At 36.5% G+C, this 22,259-nt stretch overlaps 1 long non-coding RNA gene across 1 annotated transcript; it reads left to right on the top strand.

Moving 5' to 3' along the window:
- The first annotated feature begins 19,916 nt into the window (after positions 1 to 19,916).
- LOC107912471 (uncharacterized) lies at positions 19,917 to 21,911 on the top strand. Its single transcript, XR_001688169.2, has 4 exons — positions 19,917 to 20,383; positions 20,484 to 20,612; positions 20,997 to 21,339; positions 21,422 to 21,911. It is a non-coding gene; the product is annotated as an uncharacterized lncRNA (long non-coding RNA).
- Positions 21,912 to 22,259: the final 348 nt, after the last annotated feature.

Below are 22,259 nucleotides of genomic sequence, written 5' to 3'. Positions count from 1 at the left end.
ACTTATGCTTTCGTGAGTTAACTCGTCCCTCCGCATAGGCATAAGTAAATGTAATCCCTCTAATTGAGCTCGTGAGCCTGTGATGGGTGATGACCGAGGCTCCATACTAACCTTAGTAGGTGACAGTATAGACAATTCGAGTACCTTTCTAGAACCAAAACCACATATAGTGAACCGTACGAGCCACCCAATTAGAGCTATGCCGAACCTCTGTTCGTTTGATAGTTACCAAAATAAGTACACGAGAGAAACGCCTCTTACCTTTTATTTCTTTTACATTTACACTTATTTGCAAATGAATTGAGTCTGTTTAATAAATTGGGTCGGATAGATTGTCTGATGGCATGTGGGGTAGGTTTCTTGTAAAGCATGTTGGGGCAAAAAAAATGTGGGTCTGTTCTACCAAATTGCATGATTGAATAGCTTAATTTGTTAAATTTTCCATAGTCTTTATTTTTCTTTTTTCTTCTGTTTATATCTGTTGTGATCTCTAACCAAGGTTATTTGTTCTTCATTTTATTTTTCATCATGCATTGTAGACATCTCATTAGGAAGGTGTTGATTAGAGATTGGTTGCCTAAAACGGGTTTCTGATGGAGGAGTCAATTACACGAGTAACTAAGAAAAATGTTGTAGTCCGAGATTGTTCTTTGAGGACTCAAAAAGCGAAAGGGGACAGTTTGAAGGAAGGATTCACCTCTGATCTTCCCGAGCGTGTGACCTCGAATGTGCGTCAGAATGATCTTGAAGACTTGACAAGGATTTGGAAACAGTGAGACTCAGATACTAGAGGCATCTTCACTGAAAAGTACGGGGATATAGCTCACTTGATAGCAATCAATATGAACGAGCAGTTGATTCAAGCCATGGTTCGATTCTGGGACCCAGCCTATCAGTGTTTTACTTTCAATCAGGAAAATATGACTCCGACCATAGAAGAGTATGCTGCCTTGCTTCGCATTGACAATGCACAACTCAACAAGATATATGTGAAGGAGCCTAAACCAATGACCTTCAAGAAGAAGTTAATGAAGTTGACGGGGATGACAGATACATGGGCTGAAAAATAGATAAAGAAGAAGAATGAAATCAGTTTTGTTCCGTGGTTTTCTCATCGGGAGTTAGTTCAAAATCATCCAGATGTTTTGAAAAGAGTAGATCTGTTTGCCTTGGCCGTTTATGGACTAATCGTCTTCCTGAAGGTTCTTGGGCATATTGAAGTTGCAGTTGTGGATTTCTTTGAAAAGTTGAGGCATGGAATCAACCCCGTCCCAACTATCTTGGCTGAGACTTTTAGATCTCTAAATGCTTGTAGGAAAAAAGGGGAAGGGCGTTTCATCGGATGCGCTCAGCTACTTAATGTTTAGATTTTCAGCCACTTTTAGAAAGTAGAACGCACATATTTTCAAGTGTTTTCAAAAAAATTCGCTCCGTTGGAAGCATTCTTAAAAAAGGATTGGCCGAAGGATGTCATTGAATAGCATTGGGTCTTGATTTTTCAGAACCTCAGTGTCGAAGGTATAACCTGGAGAGCACATTGGATTCGTCCTTCTGTTCTGTTATACAAGTGTTGAAACCAAGATTGGGTGCCATTGCTAGGATTATGAGGAGGAGTGGGATATACTCCATTGATGGTTCAAAGACAGTTCGCTTCGCAACAATTTGTACTAGTTACCGATGGATTGGCACAATTGGAATTCGCCTTTTTCGGGTGAAGGCTACATGAAAAAGGTCAGAAATACTGGAAATTATTGGAAGAAAATCTATCTAATGGAGTTAGCCCTCTATGCTGATACTATCATTGAAGATTACAACATATGGAAACAATGACGAGTGAATAGTCAACAAACCTCGCCGACGAATTACGTTTTCCAGAATCATTTCTGAGAAGAAATGCCGTCTGAGTTGGAAGTGGAAAAACATGAATTTGAACGTGAAAAAGCCAAGCTGTTACGAGATATTAGTTCTCTTCAAGAGGAAATTACCAGCTGAAGATTGATGTTCAAATTAAAAAATCCAGAACAGAGAAAGTCCAAATAGAAGCTGAGATCACGAGAAGGGACTTAAGAGATCTTCATTTGGAAAATAAGAAATTAAGAGGCACCATAAAGAACAGTGGACTAGGCAAATCATCAGCAAAATGGAAGGAAGAAATAAGCAACATCAAAGGTGGGATGGAGTTCTGGAAAGTAAAAGCAAAGAAGGAAGAGGAAAAAGCTGCACGAGTTGAGGAAAAAATATTGAGTTTGAAACCGTGTCTGCAAAATTAATGACTATTCAGTCTGAACATCAAGAGCTGAGAGGAAAGATACGGGATTTAGAAAATACGTTGCAAGCTCATCAGCAACATTTGATTGATTTCATAAGAGCCCTAAAATAGAAGAATGGTCAGGATAACAGAGACATTCGTACCTACGAAGGAGCCCTCCAAGAAAAGGATATGCACATCGGCAATTTGATTAATGAAATTCGTAAGGCGACTGTGCAAATAGTGTAATTATCAGATGAAGCAGAAATCCTCAGTTGTCAATTCCCTCCAAGCCAAAGATCAAACATGTCGGAGTTCCTAGAACGCGTGAAGGAACAAGGCGATGTGGCCAGGGAATTTGTGTAATTGTTAAGCTCAACATGGAAAAACGTTTTGTAATGGGCTCTTTTGATTAATGAAACGCCAAAATATGGGGCTATCTTGAAACCAATACCAAATTCTTGTATATTTATTCATGACTAACATTCATTTTTTATTCATTCATTTATGCATTGCATGTACATATCACCCTAACCATTCACCAAGGCTAGAACCGCACAATCCACAGTTGTGACACTATAAGTCTGGAATCATATCATTCTTATAGAACACATCTAAGAGCTACAGATATGGATGCTGAACTCAACGAGAGTGATACAATTGAGGATGTTTCAATGATACACCTCTGTCTTTCAGGATATGTTTTGAACAATTGGACTGCTGTGGAACTTCTTGTAGTTTCTAAGTCCTCTCCAGAGTAATGCCCAATGTTAATTCTCCATTATTTTTTGTGTCCTTAAATAGTGGGATTCCTTTTGTAAGAGCTTATGTTTGCTCTTTATCATTTCAATGAACATCAATGAAGATGTATTTTGTCATGGTCTTTTTATTTCTATTAGCTTCGTAATTATCCCTTTCTCTTCATATCATCTTCCTACATGTATTTCATATCATTCCATAACATTTTGTGTGTTGATCCCAGTACTTTGATGCTCTTCTATAGTTTTCTTTCCCATTCACCTTTCAGGTGCTCAGATATCCATAGATTGAACAATTCCGTTACAAGTCCTGAAATCGATTTCGAGAAGGCTATTTGTTTAGGAGAACTCGAAGCTAAGAAAGATGCTGAAAATTGTGTCCCGCCTCCTGACTTACTGAGAATGGTAGAATAAGAAGAGAAACAGATCATACCCCATCAAGAATCTGTTGAGGTAGTGAACTTGGGGAGTGAAGAAAAGAAACAAGAAGTGAAGATTGGGACTTCCATTTCAGAAAACACCAGGCGGGATTTGATCGCCTTGCTCCATGAGTATAATGATGTGTTTGCTTGGTCGTATCAGGACATGCCAGGGTTGAATGAGGATGTGGTGGTCCACAGACTCTCATTGAAACCAGAATGCAAGCCCGTTCAATAGAAGTTAAGAAGGATGAGACCTAAAATGCTGCTGAAGATAAAAGAAGAAGTCAAGAAACAATTTGACACTGGCTTCCTACAAGTCTCCAAGTATCCATAATGGGTAGCTAATATAGTCCCAGTGCCAAAGAAAGATGGCAAGGTGCGAATGTGCGTGGATTATCGTGATCTGAATCAAGCAAGCCCCAAGGATAATTTTCCTTTACCACACATCGATACTTTGGTGGATAATACGGCAAAGCATTCTTTGTTTTCTTTCATGGATGGTTTCTCAGGATATAATCAGATAAAGATGGCTCCCGAGGACATGGAGAAAACTATATTCATAACAATATAGGGGACCTTTTGCTACAAGGTAATGCCGTTCCGATTAAAGAATGCTAGGGCAACATATCAGAGAGCCATGGTGACGTTATTCCATGATATGATGCACAAAGAAATAGAAGTTTATGTCGATGATATGATTGCGAAATTTCGGGAAGAAAGAGAGCATGTTGAGAGTCTTAGGAAGTTGTTTGAAAGATTAAGGAAGTTCTAGTTGAAGCTTAACCCGGCCAAATGTACGTTTGGGGCTACCTCAGGAAAACTGCTAGGTTTCATTGTCAGTGAGAGGGGTATCAATGTTGGTCCAGATAAGATAAAAGCTATACAAGGTTTGCCTCCCCCGCGCACACAAAAGGAAGTCAGATGATTTTTAGGAAGGTTGAATTACATTGCTCGATTCATTGCCCAACTTACCAATCAGTGTGATCCAATTTTTCGACTCCTTCGAAAGCATAATCCGAGAGAATGGAATGAAAATTGCCAAGTGGCATTCGACAAGATAAAACAGTATCTATCTAATCCTCCGGTACTAGTACCGCCGACCCCTGGAAAACCCTTAATATTGTACCTGATCGTGTTTGAGAACTCAATGGGTTACGTACTGGGACAACATGATGACTCAGGGAAAAGAGAAAAGGCGATTTACTACCTCAGCAAAAAATTCACAGAATATGAGGCAAAGTACCCTTCAATTGAGAAGTTTTGTTACGCATTGATCTGGACAGTTCGAAGGCTCAGACAATACATTTTGTATCATATGACATGGTTAATTTCAAAACTGGATCCAATAAAGTACATGATGGAGTCACCTGCACTCTCAGGAAGAATGGCACGATGGCAGATCCAACTGATTGAGTATGACATCGCGTATGTGAGCCAAAAGTCGATAAAGGGAAGCGCAATAGCTGACTTCTTGGCCAGTCGAACAATAGAAGAATACGAGCCTTTGAGATTTGATTTCCCAGATGAAGACTTGATGTGCATTTCAGAAAAAAAAAGGTGAGTCATCAAAAGAGGAACCATGGAAGATGAGCTTTGATTGTTCATCGAATGCATTGGGGCATGGGATCGGAGCAGTCTTAGTGTCGCCAAAAAGGGATCATTACCCGCTCACTGCTAGATTGAATTTCTTCTGTACCAATAATATAGAAGAATATGAAGCTTGCATCATGGGACTTCGTGCAGCTATCGAGAGGAAAATCAAAGTCTTAGAGGTACGCGGGGACTCAGTATAAGTCATTTACCAAATCCGTAGAGATTGGGAAGTGAGGGATTCGAAATTAGTCAAGTACCGCGATCTCATTGCAGAGCTGATCAAGGAGTTCTATGAAGTGACTTTTAACTACTTTGGCCACATTGGCTTCAATGTTCAAAGAAAACAGAGAAACTGAAATAATGCCTATCCAAATGAGCATATATGAGACCCCCGCACACTGTTTTAGCATTGAGGAGGAGTCAGATGGACGACCATGGTTTCATGATATCTTGGAGTATATCAAGAATCAAAAGTACCCCGAGCAAGCAAACGAGAATGACAAAAGAACAATCAGGAAATTGGCGATTGGATTTGTTCTTGATGGGGATATCCTATACAAAAGGGGAAAAGATCAAGTGCTCATGAGATGCGTGGACGCTGTTGAAGCTAGAAAGATACTTGAAGAGGTTCATGAAGGAATTTGTGGAACGCATGCCAGTGGTTTCACTATGGCTAGACAGATTATGAGACTTGGTTATTACTGGATGACAATGGAAAGGGATTGCATTAGCTACGCACAAAAGTGCCACAAATGTCAAATTTATGGCGATAAATTCATGCAGCTCCATCGCCCCTTCATGTCATGACTTCTCCGTGGCTTTTTTCTATGTGGGGCATTATTTTATAGGGCCAATTTCCCTGAAAGCTTCCAATGGACATCGATTCATCTTTGTGGTTATAAAATATTTCACAAAATAGGTCGAAGCCACTTCGTTTGCTGATGTGACGAAGGCTGCAGTCTGTAGGTTCTTAAAAAAAGAGATCATATGTCGGTACAGTTTGCCTGAAAGAATCATTTCAGATAATGCTTTAAATTTGAACAACAAGATGATGAAAGAAGTATGCGAGCAATTTCAGATAAAGCATCATAATTCTTCACCCTATCGTCCGAAGATAAACGGAGCAGTAGAAGCGGCTAATAAGAACATTAAGAGGATTGTTGAGAAGATGACTGAGACAAATAAAGACTGGCACGAGAAACTACCATTCACTTTGTACGCATATCGCACCTCTGTACGGACGTCTACGGGGGCAACTCATTTTTCTCTGGTTTACGGGATGGAAGCCGTTCTGCCTATCGAAGTAGAGATCTCATCCCTACGCGTCTTGATAGAGACAAGGTTAGAAGAATCAGAGTGGGTTCGAGCTCGATATGATCAGCTAAACCTTATTGAAGGGAAACGCTTGAAGGCAATTTGTCATGGATAGATGTACCAGAAAAGAATGATCACGGCCCATGATAAAAAGGTTCGGCCAGGAGAATTCCGCGAAGGAGAACTGGTACTAAGAAAAATCCTCCCGATACAGAAAGAATTTCGAGGAAAATGGTCACCAAATTGGGAAGGGCCATACGTTGTAAAAAAGGCATTCTCAGGGAGGGCTCTGATTCTCACTGAGATGGATGGGAAAGAATTATCTAATCCAGTGAACTCAGATGCTGTGAAAAATATTATGCCTAAAAAAACAACAACAAAAAGAGACCAAAAAAAGAAGAAAAAAATCAATCAAGATGAAAACCCGAAAAGGGCGTCTTGATAAACAAAAAGGGGATTAGGATGAAAACCCGAAAGGGCGTCTTAATGAAATGGGCTCAAACTTAAGAAGCAAAACAACTTGAATGGGGAATTGAATGCCGAAGTCACAGTATTTGAAGCATTCTCAGAAGCTCGAAATTTTCTACACAAGAAGCCGTGCTCGAAAGGATCCAGGATAAAGAAACGTGGAGAAATTCATGCATTGGATATCTAGAGCATTTGTGGCAATTTAATTCACTTTCCTTTCTTTATGATGCTTTCTTTATTAGAACTTCCTTGTTATTTTTCTTTGTTTGTTGCTTTTGAAAAAATTGAATGTGAGGTATTTCTTTCATGCCTACTTTGCCATTTTTTTATGCATCGTGTTTGATTCATTTAAATGATAAATAGTAAGATGACATACTCTAAACAAAAGGAATGTTGAACATTACCTGGATGAGAATTTGATAAGTACAAGGGCTCCAAAGCAAGAACAAACTTCAACAGGGGGCACAAGGGTGATGTACGAAGAAATCACAGAATTCGAAGATGAGTACAAAACTTGAGAGAAAAGTCAAAGATTGAAGCAATGAATGCAGTCTCTCACGAAAAAGGGGGCACATGACAAACAATCAGGGGTGCATGGCATAATTATGTAGACATAAAAGCATTTAGGACGAACATGTGCATATCATAATAACATCACGCATGGCAAATACAGGTATACCAATAGAGCAAGGAATTTTGGGAGAAAGCTGCACAGAACCAATGAAGAAGAAGGCTTTTAGTTTCACCCGATGTTTTGAAACCCTGTTTCTTTCAAGAATTATATTTTTCAATTTCTGTTTTTGAAAAATCAACTCATAATGCGAGAGGTGAGTTGAGCCTCAGGTCGCATGTCGAGGTATTTCTTTTAAATTTCTTTTTTCAAAAATCAACTCATAATGCGAGAGGTGAGTTGAGCCTCGGGTCACGCTGAGGGATTTTCAATTTCTGTTTTTCAAAAAATCAACTCATAATGCGAGAGGTGAGTTGAGCCTCAGGTCACACGCTGAGGTATTTTTCAAATTCTGTTTTTCAAAAATCAACTCATATTGCGAGAGGTGAGTTGAGCCTTGGGTCACACGCCGATGTATTTTTCAATTGCTGTTTTTCAAAAATCAACTCATATTGCAAGAGGTGAGTTGAGCCTCGAGTCACATGCCGATGTATTTCTTTTAAATTTCTTTTTTCAAAAATCAACTCATAATGCGAGAGGTGAGTTGAGCCTCGGGTTACGCTAAGGTATTTTCAATTTCTGTTTTTCAAAAAATCAACTCATAATGCGAGAGGTGAGTTGAGCCTCAGGTCACACACTGAGGTATTTTTCAATTTTGGTTTTTCAAAAATCAACTCATATTGCGAGAGGTGAGTTGAGGCTTGGGTCATACGCCGAGGTATTTTTAAATTGCTATTTTTCAAAAATCAACTCATATTGCGAGAGGTGAGTTGAGCCTCGGGTCACATGCCGAGGTATTTCTTTTAAATTTATTTTTTCAAAAATCAGCTCATATTGCGAGAGGTGAGTTGAGCCTTGGGTCGCATGCCGAGGTATTCTTTTAAATTTCTATTTTTCAAAAATCAACTCATATTGCGAGAGGTGAGTTGAGCCTCGGGTCGCACGCCAAGCTATTCTCGATTTCTGCTTTTCAAATAAAAAGAAAATTTTGGATGGTCGAACAAAATTCAGTGCTTTTAAGTCTTTGCTCTATCCCTGTTTCACAGCGATGAGCAAAGAGGGGCAGTTGTAATTACATTTTGACCCCTAAACATTTTCAAATTTACATTTCAACCCCTAAACATTATGAAATTATATTTTGACCTCTAAACTTTCTCAAAATTACGATTTGACCCCTAAACTTTCTCAAAATTATGTTTTGACCCCAAAAGTTTTGATGCCATTACATTTTGGTCCCTTTGGCAGCAATAAGCTCAATTTGCGCCTGCAACGGTGACGGCAGGCCTAGCCCTCCTTAGCCACCTGCAACCTGCAAAAAATGAAGAGAAAACATCAAAATAAAAGGGTTTTTCAACCCCTAAAAATGGGCAGCCAAAGGAGAGAGCAAAAAAACAAAAAAAAAGTTTTTGAGCAAAACAGAAGCAAAAACAGCAGCGAAAAGACCCACCGCCGCCGCCGTGCCCGAGCCACCGGCCCACCATCGCAACACCACACTCCCGGTAACTAGCAAAACAACCAAAAAGCAAAAAAAAAAGAGAGAAAAATAACAAGCAAAAGAGAAAAAAAAGAAAGAGAAAAGAAGAAAAATGGAGGAAAGAGGAGACAACCGTGCGTCACCGTCGGCCGTCGCACCATAGGAGGAGGAAGCGCCACCAGCAACAGAGAAAACGGTAGGGGGGTTGATTGGGAAAGAAAAAAAAAGAGAAAGAAAAGAGAAGAAAGAAAGAAAGAAAGAAGGAAGAAGAAAAAGAAAGAAAAAATAAAAAAATTAATTTAGTCGGGTCAAATTGACCCGACCTGACCCGACCCAACTGACGACTCGACCCGACTGACGGCCCGACCCAGCATCTTCAGGCCAAAAAAAAACAGTAGCCCAAAAAAAAGTGTAGGAAAAAAAAAACAAAACGAAGGCTGAAAAAAAAGAAGGGCAGCCCAATAAAGGCGAAAAGGCAGCAGGCCCATTTCTAGCCCAGGCCCAGCGCAGCCCAGCAGGTCAGGCCCGCGCGCACCAGCCCAACAAGCAGCCCAGCAGAAAGAAAAAAGAAGGAAAAAAGAGAAGAAAAGAAAAAAGAAAAAAGGGGTTCAATTTTTGTAACCCGTTCGGCGAAACTCGTGTTTTGGATTTTTTTTTCGGTAATTTCTTTTATTTCACTTTTAATTTAATGCTCGTATTTTTATGCTATTTCATTTTAATATTATTAGTACTTTATGCATTTTTATATTTTTGTATTTATATTTTTAATTTAACTCAATTCAATTTATTTTATTTCAAACAATTTTAACAAATAAGGCAACAAATCGATTTAACATTAAATCGTGGATTTCATCGCTACGTTGGGTGAATATCATCGGTGTGTGTTAAACCCGATACGCCCTTTTAAAAATCGAAAATACTCAAAAAAATTCGTGTTTTCAAAAAATTCCCGTGTTTTGAAATTTTCGTGTCTTCAAAAAAAATTTTCTCTTATTTCATAAAATATTTGCGTTTTTAAAAAAATAAGGCAACGAACCGATTTGACACTAATTCGTTAATTTCATTGCTATGTTGAGTGAATATCATCGGTTTGTGTTAAATACGATACGTGCTTAATAAAAAATTGAAAAATTCGCGTTTTAAAAAAAATTCCGATGTTTCAAAAATTTTCATGTTTTCAAAAATTCTCGTGTTTTCAAAAAATTCCATTTTAAAAAAATTTTTCGTGTTTTCGAAAAATTCTTGCATTTAAAAAATCTTCATTTTTTCAAAAATCTTCGTGTTTCCAAAAATTCCAGTGATTTTAAAAAATTTTCGTGTTTTCTAAAAATTTCCGTGTTTCAAAAATTTTCATGTTTCAAAAAATTTCAGTGTTTCACAAATTTTCGTGTTTTAAAAATTTTTGTGTTTTGAAAAAATTCTCCTGTTTCAAAAATTGTCGTGTTTTAAAAATTTTCATGTTTCTAAAAATTTTCGTGTTTTCAAAAATTTTCGTGTTTTCTAAAAGTTTCCGTGTTTAAAAAATTTTCGTGTTTTCAACAATTCTCGTGTTTCACAAATTTTCATGTTTTAAAAATTTTTATGTTTTAAAAAAAATTCTCGTGTTTCAAAAATTGTCGTGTTTTTTAAATTTTCATGTTTCAAAAATTGTCGTGTTTTTTAAATTTTCATGTTTCAAAAATTTTCGTATTTTCAAAAATTCTCGTGTTTCAAAAACTTTCGTTTTTTTAAAAAAATCGTGCTTGAAAATTCTCGTGTTTAAAAAAAATTCTCATGTTTCAATCGGATCACGAGTAAATATTAAATTGAACTCGTATTTTTGAGAATTAAGACAACGCGCGTTTAACGAGATACCAATTTTGGGCGTCGCGATGGTGCTAATACCTTCCTCGCGCGTAACCGACTCTCGAACTCTAATTTTCTCTGGATTTTCATGTAGACCTAAAATTACCTCTTTTTTAGAAAAATTAAAAATAAAATTATCTTCTAAAAAGAGAATTTATTAGGTGTCCGATCACACCTAGGAAAAAAGATCAGTGGCGACTCCTTTTTCAAATAAAATCGAGACAGTGTTTTCAAATTTTCAATAATTACTTCTACTAGCACCCGTGCCAAAAGTTTTAGGTTGCTACAAGCACCACTTATGAAATTACATTCTCGTTTATAGAAACAATTAATAATTGAGCTTGATTCTTAAATAGATTATCTGGACTTGCATGTGCATCTCAATGCTGATATATGCATTGGGAAATCTTAGCCAGATTAATAGTTGTTTCTATATTATGTTTTGAAAATGGGGAGCCATCAACATAACATTTGTTCAACTTCTTCCAATAATCCTCGATTAAGTCATTTATGTGTTGGCAAGCCATTGCCTCTGAGCACCCAGTTTCGTTCATGTAGCATGTTATTGCGTTTACACTTTCGCCTCTTTCTAATTCATCCTATAAAGCATTTCATGAATTAGTTCTCGGTACATGAAACTCAAACAAGACAAAAATTAATGGTGGAAATCAGTGCATATGTATATATATACAAACCTTTGCAGTGCCTAAATCATTGCAAAGTCGAAAAATAATAGATGGACTTCTAATGACATCATGGTAATGTTCCAAGCTATGAAGTGCTTCAATGGTAATGTTTGTTCTCTGTAAAAGGTAGGTGTGGTCTAGACAGAGATGTCCCGATACAGACAACCATGCATTTTCAAGATATTCTTGGAATGTCGGAATGTGTTTACTGTTTGCCCAGTTTGCAATGCTTTGCATAGATCAGCCCACTAAAACAAGGAAGAGAAATTAGATTTTAATCAGATTTATGAATTGTTGTTATAGACTGGTATGTACTATGCACTGTACCGCTTTTCTCAAGTACGGAAGGATGTTTTGTCCATGGTCTCTAAGAGTTTTATAAGCCATCTCATTTATAGAGTTATAAAGGGTAAGGAAGCACAGCTCCATATAATCGGGCAGATTTTCTACGGTACCTAAATCCCATCTGAATATTAAAAGAATTTATTAGTGAATAATAATATATAAATAATATTTCATATAAATGCTTTCAAACTTTTGAACAGCATCAGTAAATGACTCCAGTTCATCTAAAGTGCCATGAACATCGTAAATATCATCGATTGTAGTTACAAAGGAAGCCACTTTGATTAGAACTTTTCTACAATGCCTGAATTGAGGTTGAGAAACCACTCTGACCGTCCAAAAGAAACTTTCCATAAGCCTATCCCTCACGAAATTCAACTTGCTCGCCAGCCCCATGTCTTTCCACCATCTAATAATATTATTAAACCATGTTAAGTACTGCAAGTAACTATAAAACATATATAGCTTTGAAAAACTTACAGCTTATCTTCTAATTAAATTAGCTTGACATCTCTTAGAGATTTGTTAAAATTAAGTGCCCCGAATCCTTATTTAAATAAAATACAGTAGTAAAATAAAATAAAAGTAAAATCCATATAGAACTACACTTCTTTTATTTTATTTTAGAATAAGGTTTTTTAAACATGATTAAACTCTATCTATTTGATATTGATTAGAATAAGGTGTTTCAATCTTACTACACTCCTATTAGAATATGGTTTTACAAGCCTATAAATAGACATAACTTACTCCTCTTGTAATCATTCGAATTCGACACAGTGAATTATCTTCTCCTCTGCCCCGTGGTTTTTTTTCCAAAAGGGTTTCCATGTAAAATTTGTGTGTTCTTTATTTTTTACTCTCTTTTTTCTTTGCGATACATTGTCATTACCGACATACTATTTTTACAAATTAGTATCAGAGCTTCCAGGTTGTTCATCTCAATCACGATAATGACGTCTTTGAAGTATGAAATTCTGCTGTTGGATGGTAACATCAGATTTGTGTTGTGGCAAATAAAGATGCAAGCAGTTCTTACACAGATGGACTTAGAGAAAGCCCTACTAGGGGTAGATAAAATTTCTTCGAAATTGACGGAGGAAGAGAAGAAGTGCAATGATCAAAAGGTGTTAACACAGTTACATCTGCATTTATCTAAAAAAATTTTGCTGAATATCAGCACTGGATTATGAAATAGGCTAGAACAAATATGTATGTCGAAAACTTTAACCAGCAAGCTGCATATGAAACAAAGTCTTTATGCTCGTCGTTTGGAAGATCGTACACTTAACAAAGTTTAAAAAAATTATCTCAAACTTGGAGGCCATGGAGGTTCAGTATGATAAGGAAGATCTAGGGTTGATTCTACTTTGTTCATTACTCTGGTCTTATTCAACCTTTAGAGACACGATTTTATATAGTCGTGAGTCTCTCATAGTTGATGATGTTTATAATTCTTTGACCTCGTATGATAAGATAAAATATCTTGTGGTTAAAATCGACTCTCAAGGAGAGGGTCTCAATGTTCGTGGGAGACAAGATCGGAATGCTGATGAGGATCGTGGAAAGACACAGGAACGGAATCCTCGCGGTAAATCTACGGGTAGATCAAAGTCTTCAAACAAAGGTAAAACTTGTAACTTCTACAAGAAGAAAGGACATATTAAATCTGAGTGCTATAAGCTACAGAATTATATCAAAAGGGAGGTTGCGAATCAAAAGGGAAAATAACCAGAAAATTCTGGTGAAGCTGATGTTGTAGAAGACTACAACGATGGTGAACTTCTAGTTGCTTTTGTCAACAATTCTAAAGTGAGTAAGGAGTGGATCCTTGATTCAGGCTGTACCTTCCACATGAGTCCCAATCGAGATTGGTTTACAACTTACTAAATAGTATTTGAAAGTGTTATTTTGATGGGAAATAATGTTTCTTGTAAAAACGCAAGTGTTGGAACAATTAAAGTTAAGATGTTTGATGGAGTTTTCAAAACACTTAGTGACGTACGACATGTTTCAGAATTGAAGAGAAATTTAATTTCATTGAGTACTTTTGATTCAAAAAGGTACAGATACACAGCTAAAAATGGGGTTTTGAATATTTCTAAAGATTCCCTCGTTGTGATGAAATGACAGAGAAAGACTGCCAAGTTATATGTTTTGTAGGGTTCCACTATTACTGGTGATACAGTTGTCGCATCCTCTTCCTTGTCAGATGATGATATTACTAAATTTTGCATATGTGCCTAGGGCATATAAGTGAGAATAACATGACAAAATTGAGCAAAAGAGGACTTCTTAATGGGTAAGGAGTTTGTAAACTGAAGTTCTGTGGGCACTGTGTTTTTGGGAAGCAAAAGAGAGTTCAATTCACCAGAGGAATCCATAACACGAAGGGAACGTTAGAGTATATTCATTCTGATCTATGGGGGCCATCAAGAGTGCCTTTGAGAGGTGGAACTAATTATCTGCTAACAACTTTTATTGATGATTTTTCCAGAAAAGTTTAGACGTTCTTCCTAAAGTAGAAAAGCGATGTGTTTTCCGCATTTAAGTCTTAGAAAACTATGATTGAAAAACAGACGAAAAAACAAATAAAATACCTCCGCATAAACAATGGCTTAGAGTTCTGTTCTGATGTGTTTAATAAACTATGCAAGTCAGACGGGATCGTGAGACACTTGACAGTTCGTCATACTCCACAGCAAAATGGCGTTGCAGAACAAATAAACAGAACGACCATGGAGAAGGTTTAATGTATTTTGTCAAATGCCAACTTACCTAAGTCGCTTTGGGTCGAAGAAACCTCTAGTGTATGTTTTTTGATCAACCAATCCCCATTCATTGCCATTGAGAAAAAGACTCCACAAGAGGTATGGTCTGGTAATCCTGCTGACTATTCTGATTTAAAGATCTTTGAGTGTCCTGCATATGCTTATGTTAATAATGGAAAATTAGAACCGAGATCCATTAAATGCGTTTTTCTTAGTTATAAAGGTGGTGTAAAATAATTCAAGTTATGTTGTCCTGAAAATAGAAAAGTTATGATTAACAGAGATGTTGTTTTTGATGAAACTGTTATGCTACCTAACTTATCTCTTAAAGACTCTTTCAATAAAGAAAATCAAAACAGGTAGAGTATCAGATTAATCCAGAATATACAACAAAGTCGACTCCTCAAGCCAATACAAAAATTTAGAATAGAGTTGCTTCTTCAACACAATACTATATCGCCAAAAACAGAACTAGAAGAGAAATTAAACCTCCAAAAAAATATGTCGAGGCTGATCTAGTTGCTTATCTTTTAAATGTGGCTGAAGATATAGATACAAACCAAGAGCCATTTAATTATTTTGAGGCGGTTAGCTATGAAGACTCAGAAAAATGGATGTTTGCTATACAAGAGTAGATGAAATCACTCCATAAAAATAGAACGTGAGATCTTGTGAAACTTCCTAAAGGTAAAAAGGTTGTTCATTGTAAATGAGTGTTTAAAAAGAAAGAAGGGACTGCAGGAGTTGAAGAACCCAGATATGCAAGGCTTGTTGCAAAGGGTTATAGTCAAATTTTAGGAGTGGACTTCACAAATGTGTTTTCCCTAGTTGTGAAGCATAGTTCGATTTGAGCTTTGCTTGGTATTATGGACATGCGTGATTTAGAGCTTGAGCAGTTAGATGTAAAAACTGCATTTTTGCATGGATAACTTAAGGAGGATATTTACATGCAAGAACCAGAGGGTTTTACAGTCTCGGAAAAAAAAGACTATGTCTGCTTGCTAAAAAGTCCCTTTTACGGTTTAAAACAGTCACCAAGACAGTGATACAATAGATTTGATTCATTTATGACTTCTCATAATTTCAAAAGAAGTAGCTTTGACAGTGGTGTTTACTTTAAGAAAAATAATGATGGTTTTTTTGTGTATCTACTCCTTTATGTTGATGACATGTTGATAGCAGTAAAAGATAAAAGAGAGATAAGAAAGGACAAAGCCCAACTAAGTGAAGAATTTGAGATGTAAGATTTGGGACCAGCAAAGAAGATACTTGATATGGAGATTTTCAGAGATAAAAAAGCAAGTAAATTGTACCTAAGTCAGAAGGGGTACATTGAGAAAGTTCTTTGCAGGTTCAATATGCAGAGTACTAAGCCTGTTAGTACTCCTTTAGCAGCCCATTTCAGACTTTCATTGGCTTTGTCTCCACAATCAGATGATGAGATTAGTACATGTCACATGTTCCATACTCTAGAACAATGGGATCTCTCATGTATGTTATGGTTTGTTTACGTCTAAATTTATCATATGCAGTCAGTGCAGTTAGCAGATACATGACGAATTTTAGTAAAGAACATTGGAAAGCAGTTCAGTGAATTTTAAGATATTTACAAGGTTCTACTGATGTTTGCTTACAGTTTGGAAGAACTAGAGATGGAATCATTGGGTATGTTGATACTGATTTTGCTGGAGACCTTGATAGTAAAAGATCAAGCACAGGTTATGTCTTTACAATCAGAGGTTGTGCAATCAGTTGAAAAGTCACTTTGCAAACTACAATCACTTTGTCTACCATTGAAGCTGAGTACATGGTGATTACTGAGGCTTGTAAAGAAGCTATTTGGTTGAAGGGACTCTTTAGTGAACTCAATGAAGACCTTCAAATCAGTATAATATTTTGTGACAGTCAGAGTGTCATCTTCCTTACAAAAGATCAAATGTTTCATGAGAGAACAAAACACATTGATGTTCGGTATCATTTTGTTCGTAGCATTATTGCTCGTGGTGATATTGTTGTGAGCAAAATTAGTACTCATAAAAATCCTGTAGATATGATGACTAAGTCATTTCCTATAACCAAGTTTGAGCATTGCATAGACTTGGTTGGTGTTCATTGTTGAAGTTAAACCCTTAAGGTGGAGAACTTGTTCGTTGAGAGTTCGTAATGAAGAACTTGTTCATTGAGAATTTGTGTTAAGGTGGAGATTGTTAGAATTAAGTGACTCAAATCCTTATTTAAATAAAATAAAGTGGTAAAATAAAATAAAAGTAAAATCCATATAGAACTACATTTCTTTTATTTTATTTTATTTTAGAATAAGGTTTTTTAAACCTTATTAAACTCCACATATTTGATATTGATTAGAATAAGGTGTTCCAATCTTACTACACTCTATTAGAATATGGTTTTACAAGCCTACAAATAGACATAGCCTACTCCTCTTGTAATCATTTGAATTCGACATAGTGAATTATCTTCTCCTCTACCCGTGGTTTTTTCCCGAAAGGGTTTTCACGTAAAATCTGTGTGTTCTTTATTTTTCTCACTCTTTTTTCTTTGATATACATTGTCATTACCAACATTCTATTTTTACAAGATCTTCTTGAAGTGTTGACTGCACCATGTTGAAATCCAGCTTGGCCAATTCAAGCAGGTTGAGTTTTGCATTATCTCTTTTTCCGTATTCCTAGATGTACCATCGAGTTGCCAACCCGATCAATCTCCAATGTAGTGGCAGCTCCAAGGCGCGGGTCACCTGTTGTGTTAAATCTTTCTCCTCATCGCTAATACCTTTTAGATTCATCTGTGTAAAGACGAGGGCTTCATCCATCACATCCTCTCATTCAAAGCCCAGAAGTGAAGCTTCGTACAAACTCAATATTGCTTTCACATCCTCGCACAGGCATTCCTTGAAATTTCCTTTACCATCCATGAAACCTTTAAACACATTTGCATTCAGAAGTATATTCAGAATATTGGCAACCCAGACCTAGATTTTGAAAGCTTTAAATAACATATATTACCTTGAGAAATGTCGTAGTCGTATTGCCTGAGGAGTCTGAACCTTAGAGCTAAGGCCAATAGTATTCTCTATTGCGACACCGCAGACGAATTTTAATAGGGCTCTATCGATATCCATCTCAAAATGATGCTCCAACCCTAGCCGTTGGATGTCAACGATTAGTTGAAGCAAGTTCAGTGGGTCTGTATTTTCATCATTCATACCACACCTCAATTCCTCCTCTAACTTCGTTACTCTCTTTTTGTATATGATATCCTGCCAATGTCATTAGCTAGCATGAAATGATTAATTAAGTAAACAAACAAACAAACAAAGTGTGAGGTTGATTACATACGACACGATCATTGTTCAAGGACTGAAGGAAACCGTAGCTCCAAATACTTGGCTGGTAATAGACTGAAGATTTTTCATCTTTGAGGTGGATGAGAAATAGAAAATTGAGTGGTGGTGGACGACACAACACCCAAGATATAGCAAGTACTCCTCAAAGAAAGAGGCTGAGATTCAAGTTTTGCAGGGACCATGATTTGTTTAGGGCTCAATCAGGGCAGGCAGAAGAGTATAGGGTGATGTGCCAATGCCATTTTCTGTGTGTTGTTTTTGTTACAAACAAATATTTTGGTGTAGTTGAATTGTATAAACTCTAGTCCTCTTTATACTACACATACGTAGCATTCAAAGACAAATTATAGTTTGGTCGATGAGGTAGAGCCTGGTAGGGAAGAAATTTCAAATTTCGCGTTATGACACGAGTGACATGATAGCAGTATGTTGAATACAGAAACAAAGTTCAACACAAATTCTATTATACACATACCCATACGACAATTATGTATTTAAAAATATTAATATGTAGATAAATGACAAACGATGGGATGTTTGATTTATGGATAGAATTAAAATGTGAATGTTACATTGATAGTCACTAAACTAATTATAAATATGACAAAGGCAAACACACCTATCGAACAATAGTATAGTTATGGTGAGTAGAGAATATTATATCCACGAGGACTAAAAGTACTAGTAATTTTCGTCTTCTTATTATTTAGCTTACAAATTGGAGCGATTGTGTTTTAAATCTAAAATTACTAAACTAATTTACCTAAGTACGCAATAGAGAATGAATCAAGGAAATAATCTAAGATAACCAATGAGATAGACAATATCTAGAAAAGAATCGACCTATACTTCACCTTTTATTATGAATCTGAATTAAACGATTTATTCACTTGTGTTTTGATCCGTAGAAATCCCTAAATTATGTTATTATCTCTTTTGAGAGTAAGAACAACTGACTCTAGGTTGATTAATTGAAATCTCTTTCTAATTAAAACCCCTATCGTCGCATTAACTCGATCTGTGGATTCCCATATTAGATTTGACTCTAATCCGGTAGATTTATATCATCTTATTTTTTGGATTGCATACAACTCCAATCAATTATGCTAGATTTACTCTTAACCAGGGACTTTTGCTCCACTGAAATAAGCACATTAAACATGAATTAATATCCCAAAAATATTAAAACAAGAAATAAGCATACATAATTGAGAATAAGAATAAAATATTTATCGCGTAAAACAAAAATTAAATAAAAGGATTCATCAAATATTTCATCTTCCCTAGGTATCTAGGGAATTAGTTCTTAACCCTAAATAAAAACATCTCAAAATCAAAAAAACCACAAGGCATAAAGAAGCTCAATAAAACTTCGAAAGAAATTAAAATGAGGTCTTCAATCTTGATGGTGATTCGCTTCCGAGTTAATTCCGATGGTGTTATTCGAGTGTTTTCTTCGATCGTCACTGATTTCTCATATGTCTTCTTCTAATGGGTATTTATAGACTTTAGAATGCTCAGAAACTCTAAAAATTGAGTTTTTCCACGTATTTGGGAAGTAGGTACAAAATCGACACGGGATGACACATGGGCATGTGTCTAGCCCGTGTGGCTCACACAGGCGTGTGGCCTGCTCATGTGGAAATGCCCAGGCTAAGTGCATCCTAACAACAAATCTTTTTGTCTAATTCTGGCTCGTTAATTTGCATAATTAATCATCCAAAAATGCATTAAGAATGAGATTAAAATATGCTACTTTTATAGCTTATCATATATTAAAATAAAGTTTTTGGTAAGTGGTAAAGTTAATATTTTATTGATGTAAATAGTATGGATTTTAAATTCAACTACATTTGAATTCTTTATTGAGTTTTTTTTTTAAAATTATTTCGGCCACTTTATTGATACGAGGGAGCACATGATCTTAAAAAGCAAAAAAACTACCTAACCTACCAATTGAAAGACAAAACATCATGAAAGTGTGGGCGAAGCCTCGATTTTTCATTTCCTAAGATAAAACCAGTCCCTTGCTCTTTTGTGGGTGAAGAAAACGCAAACTTTCTAAAAGAAAAACACACAACAAGAAAGCCCTAAAGACTTAACCTTCCCTCGTTCTTCTCTCCTTTTGTCGCGTCGCCAAAATTCATTTCAACGGTAGACCTGTTAAAGCAAATCCTTTGTTCTCGTCTTGACTTCATTCCCCCGGTCCATCATCTTCTGAGTTCCTCCGAGCTTTGTTAACCCTTTTCCTTTTTCGAAGTTAGCCCATCAAACATCCATATATTTTTTTATTAGTCAGTTCTTCTTTGGTATCTAGCTACGATAGGTTCAACCTCTAATGGAGTTTCTTCTACCTAGAAAGTCAAAAAATTACTTCCTCTGCCCCTTGCAGCCATCGCATACGCTGCTCCGTTGGCTTCTCGTGGTATGAACCGGAACTCAATATTCCAGAAAATTCTTGACATTGCTATTATTTTGTTTATAACTCCCCTGATGGTTGATCTATCATTTCCATGGTTTTGCAGTTTTTTAATGACAATCCTTGAGTCCCCTTCCATGATAACATCGCTAAATCCTATTTCTTCAGCAAAAACGACTCCTTTAAGGCATGTATACGCTTCAGCAATTGTTAGATATCTAACGTTGTGGATCAGGTAAGAACACAAACCTATTACAAGTCCTGTATAGTTTCTGATGATAATTCCCGATACTGCTTTGTTGCTTTATTGAAGAAATGCAGAATCAAAATTAACTTTAACTTGACTTTTTGATGGGGGCTCCCAATGGGTAATCACTGTGTTATGTTGACATTTTAGTGCTTCCTTTAGCTTATCAAGATCCGCTAAGTATGCTTTAATATAAGCCACAATCTCGCATGTTCTCTGTCGGATGCCTTCATGGAAATATATATTCTTGTTATGCCATATTGCCTATAATGACACTGCTAAGCATGAACATTTATATGCATTATTGAGATTGAAGGCCTCCGCTAACCATTGTTTCCATTCTTGATTTTCATGAACGGGGACCAATGTCAGTGTCATTTGCTGGAGGACTTGTTTTGCGAGGATGTAGTCTCGGAAGATGTAGCTTACAAACTCATTTTCCCATAGATTAATTCGAACATTGCTGAGAATTTTTAGACTCCAAATTTTTGTAAAATAACTTCTAGTTAGATCCTGGTCTGTTGAAATTTCATTTCCCATCATATTTAAATCTTCTAAGACACACCTTTTGTAACCGTTTTTTACCGTGTATTCTCTCAACCTGTCACCTTACCAAAACCTTATATCTAGTTGCAGAGCGTTCCCCAAAGGAATGGATCCAATCTCACTAGCTTGTTCTTCTGGGAAAAACCCTCTCAAGGTTTCCTCCTTTCAGGTGACAGATTCATGATTTATAAGGTCTGCAACTAAAGTGTACCTATAATCAATATTCTGAAATTGTAATTTTCCTTCCTCAGGAAACCATGGATTGTTTCATATGTTAACTGATCTACTCTCTCTGATTCTTCAACCCATTCTTGATTCCAAAATACTCCGAGCGTTCCATATGCTTCTCCAGGTAAACGAAGGGTAAGCCCCTAGTTCGGCATTCAAAAAGTCACTTCATGGGTAGTATTTAGATTTCATTACTTGTACAAGGAAGCTTGTGGGATTGGTGATTAGCTTCCATCCTTGCTTTGCCAACAAGGCATTATTAAAATTTGATAAATCTCTAAATCTCATCCCCCATTGCGCCTTTAAGATACATAATGACAACCACCAACACTAGTAAATACCCTTATCCGTTTTTAAATTTTACCACCAGAATTTACACATAATATTCTCTAATTCCCGGCATAAAGAACTTGGTAATCTGCAACATTGCATAGCATAGATTGGAATGACTTGTAAGACTGATTTGATAAAAACCTCTTTTCCTCCAATAGGCAAATTGCGAATGCTTCAGTTTTTCACTTTTGTCAAAAAAAAATTATTTATTTCCACAAAAGCATTTCTCTTTCGCCTCCCCACCATTGTCAGTAATCCAAGGTATTTCTCCGGATTGTTGGTCATACGAACCCCCAACTCCCTTCCTATTTGCAATTTAACCGTATCGTTGACATTGTTGCTAAAGTAAATTAATGACTTTTTAAAATTCACCATCTGTCCCGATATTTTTTCATAGGCATTAATAACTGATCGAATTGCTAAAGCCCCTTCCACTGTTGCTTTTCCAAATAAGATACTGTCATCAGCGAAAAAAATGTGGGTTATTGACAAACCCCCTCTACCTATTTTTCCCCCTTATATTTTTCT

The sequence above is a fragment of the Gossypium hirsutum genome, chromosome D11 (assembly GCF_007990345.1).
Source record: "Gossypium hirsutum isolate 1008001.06 chromosome D11, Gossypium_hirsutum_v2.1, whole genome shotgun sequence".
NCBI classification, from domain to species: Eukaryota; Viridiplantae; Streptophyta; class Magnoliopsida; order Malvales; family Malvaceae; genus Gossypium; species Gossypium hirsutum.
Note: the sequence above shows the minus strand (reverse complement) of the source record. Positions and strands in the feature narration are given on the sequence as shown.